Genomic DNA, 4193 nt, shown 5'->3' on the forward strand with positions numbered 1-4193 from the left:
GGTTCGTTTGTCAAATGCCCAAAACAGCCAGGGTTGGCCAGCATGAAGCCAGAGGTCAGGGAATTCAATCCAAGTTTTCCATGTGAGTGGCAAAGACTCAAGTTCTTAAGCCAAAACATGTTGCATCCAAGAGTGTGTATTAAGATCTTCTATTGGGGCCCGGCGGCGTGGCCTAGCAGCTAAACTCCTTGTCTTGAACACCCTGGGATCCCATATGGGCGCCGGTTCTAATCCTGGCAGCTCCACTTCCCATCCAGCTCCCTGCTTGTGGCCTGGGAAAGCAGTCGAGGACGGCCCAATGCATTGGGACCCTGCACCCGTGTAGGAGACCGGCTTCAGTTCGGCGCGCACCAGTCTTTGCGCTCACTTGGGGAGTGAAACATCGGACGGAAGATCTTCCTCTCTGTCTCTCCTCCTCTGTGCATATCTGACTTTGTAATAAGAAAAAAAAAGTATTAAAGACTAACAAAAGCTAAACAATTGTATATCAGTCCATTATATAACCTTGAAGATATGATACGTTTCTAGAAATGCACAGTGTAATTATGAAAAAAAAATCATAGCATTTAAATATATGGAAGACAAGTAATGAAATGAGTCAGCAGTAAAATATATTCCATCAAAGAAAATGCCAGGATAGATTCAAGCTTGCTGAGTATGCGAAATACACGCTGACTTTGATCACCTGAAAATGTCGAAGAAACAGGAAGATCTGTTTTCTGGGGAAATGGTTGGAGAGAGCTTTTTTGAAACCTACAGTAAGAGGAAGGACTTTGTGTAGCAGCAAGGGTTTCATGGACACACAGCATATTGTGGCTCTCGTGGCTAGTGGGCTTGTTTGAAGATGTGAGCCAGGAACTTCCTCTGAGTCTCCCATATGGGTGCAAGAGTCTTGGATGATCCTCTGCCACTTTCCCAGGCTGTTAGCAGGGAGCTGGATTGGAAGCATAGCAGCTGCAGCTCAACAAATCGCCTGTATACAAATGAGATGCCAGAGCCACAGGCAGAGGCCTAGCCTGCCAATCATGCTGCCAGCCTCTGAGACCCTGAAAAAATAAAATGGATACACTATAGACCTCAATTTGTTCTATCCTGTGTTGTGGCACCAAGTGTCCTCTGCAGGTTCTGATGTATTGTAATATCTTCCATGTGCATCTGGATATGCTGTCCACTGCTCTGTCTGAGCTTCTGAGGAGGCGCAGCCTTGACAGATACACTCCACGATCTGACCATGGAACCTGCAATTCTCTTCATGGATGGAGTTCTGAGTCCAGCAGTTTAGTTGGGGGATCCCCAAAGAAACCTCATATGAAGTGATCCCAGACCTGATTCTTGTGTGTGCTTGCCAGTGCAGGGTCTGCCACAGACCGCTGCCCCAATCAACCTATGTACATGCTGGTGGTTACAACTGCTGATTCAGTTCTGCCTCCAGCCCTGTCTTCCACATGAACCAATGAGTGTTGCAGCTCAGCTCAGTCCTGTCTGCCATACACTGGGCCCTCACACAAACCAGTGGGAGCTGCAGCCTAGTCGGAGCAACCCACAATAACCCCTGCCAGGCCCGCCCCCTGCCCTGGTTCCCATGCTTGCCAGTATGTATTGCAGACTTGTCCAGTCTGTCCTACATCCCATTCAGCTCTCCTACATGTCAATGGGCATTGAAGCCTAGTTCAACCAAATAACCTACTATCCACCCACACGTGTGCCAGAGGATGTCACTCTCTGTCTAGTCATGCCTGCCTCAGTCCTGGTTCTTATATTCACCAGACAGAGTGATAACCCAAGAGAGAGGTGCCCACTATTTCTCTACTGGGCCCATTCCCACTTCCGGATCTTGCACTCTCCAAGTGGTTTTGCAGTTCAACTTGACAGAATTAGCCCCCCAGTGCTAACATCTGCCAGCTAATGCTATGGCAAAGCCAACCATCCCACACCCAGTCTGAGTTATGCTTACAACAGTGGAAATAGTCAGCCCACCTGATTTTTTCCTGATCCAGTTCACATGAGGCCAAAAGGTGCTGTGGCCCTGACCAGTCTGGTCTGCCCCCATCCCACCTCACACTCTCCAGTGTGAGTGGTGGTCTAGCAGGGGAGCCCCATGCCACCGCCCTACCAGTCTTACCCCTCCCCCTTGGTCTCACATGTGCTGGTTGGGTGCTGTGCTCCACTCTGGCATGGCCTGCCTCTCCTTGATATTTGCCAGTGGGTGCTATAGCCTGTCTGGGTCCAGCCACCTCTAATTCTAACTCTAGCCCAGCCCAGCCAGCATCCAGTCCCAGCCCTCATGTGTATGGGCATGTGTTGCGACCCAACCTGGCCCTACCTACACTCCATTCTGCTGTTTGGATTTATCAGTGGGTCATGTGGACTGGCTCAGACTGGTTAGCCCTGTCCTGTGCCAAAAGTATGCTGGTGGGTACTGTTTCCTGGCCTGGTCTGGGCCGCTATCTGGTTCCTGTGCTCACCTGCAGGGATTGTGTCCTGATAGAGGACTTGCCTAAGCTCCTCCATCAGAACCTCCCCCAATGCGAAATCTTGTGTACACTGGTGAATCCATGGGCCAGCCCTATTTAATCCACCTCCTGTCCTGACAGGAATCGTGGCCCTTCCTGACTGGCCTTTAACCCATTCTGGTTTTTATTGTTGGGTATTACAGCCCAGCCAAGCTAGTCCACACACAGACACAACTCACACATGGCTCTCAGGGGCAAAAATATAGCCTAGCTCATCCTGTACCTATCCTGGTTCTCATGAGCACCAGTTGTGGCTGGAGTCTAGTCCAGTCCAGTGCACCCATCCCCAGCCCACACTTGTGCTGAAGGACATGGCAGCCATATCCAGACCAGAATGCAGCTTTCACTCTGGCCCTTGCACTCACCAGTTGCAACCCCAACCCAGCCAGGGTGTCCTCTGAGCACCCCAACTAGGCCTATTCCCAGCCACAGATTGTGTGCCTGCTAGTGGTTGCTCTGACTCAGCTTGGCATAGGCCCTAACCAGTCATGACCTTTGCTTTTGGATGCTGTAGCCTGGCCTGACCTTGCCTACCCCTAGTCCTGACTCTCACTGGTGGGTGCTGGAAACTGGCCCTGCTCAGTCTGCTCTCAACTCTGGCTCATTCAAACCAGTAGGTGTGACAGCCTAGCCCAGCATGACCTGTACTCCAGCCTGGTTTCTGCTGTTGCCAGTGAGCTAAAGTTTGTTCAGCCCTGCCTGATCAACCCCCCTCCAAAACCACCCACACATTGGCTAACAGTTGGAGCTAACTAGCCTAGCTTGCCCGACCCCCAGGCCTGGACTATTTGATCACCAGTGGGAGCTAGCTATGACCCATTAGGGGAATTTCCCACATTTCCCTACTCAGCCAACTTCCAGACCCAGAGCTCAGGTATGCCAATGGGTGTTAGACCCTTGCCCATGATAGCCTTCCCCTCCATCTTGAACTTGTATGAGCTGGTGAATATTGCGGCCTGGTCCACCCCACACCCTGTTTTAGGATGCACATGTAGGTGCTGCAGCCTGGATCTGCCCAGACTGTTCTTACGTGATGGCAGGTTCCATAGTCATTCAGCCCATCGCCACTCCAACTCTGGAACTGACCAACAGGACTGGTATTTCTACAAGGTTGGGCGCACTTATCCCCCACAGAGTCTACCCACAGACCTGGTTCTCTTGTGTGCTGGTTAGTGTCATGGCTTGCATAATGTGATCCATCCCCTGTTCCGACATTTATTCAGGTAGTTGGATCTAGCCCTGTTAGACAGGCCCCCAGTCCTAACTTTCACTTTGGAGAGGCGTGTGGTGGTCAGCAATGATTCGTGAAAACAAACCTTACTCAGAACTCCCATGTAGGCTGATTTATCAGTCTGACCCATACAGATCTTCAGGTTTCTCTCCTCCAAACCACCAGATCTCAGTCACCTCGCTTACCTGAAAGTACTGTGACCCTGTCTCTGGGAGTCGCTCAGGATTCATTCCTTACCTACATGCACAGTGGCCTTATCCATGGATGTCACTAGGCAACAATTCTACAACCCCAAGACCCCAGAGCTTACAGTCAGGTGGCCAGCAGGTAGAGCTCAGAGCCAGGTGGCACTCTGGCCGCCAACAGCCTAGGAACCAATCACTGCTTGGCAGCGGTGGCTGTGGCTAGGGTCCCAAGCATTGAGTCTGACCTGCCTCAGGTACCCCCAG

This window comes from Ochotona princeps, chromosome 2, assembly GCF_030435755.1.
Source record: "Ochotona princeps isolate mOchPri1 chromosome 2, mOchPri1.hap1, whole genome shotgun sequence".
NCBI lineage: Eukaryota > Metazoa > Chordata > Mammalia > Lagomorpha > Ochotonidae > Ochotona > Ochotona princeps.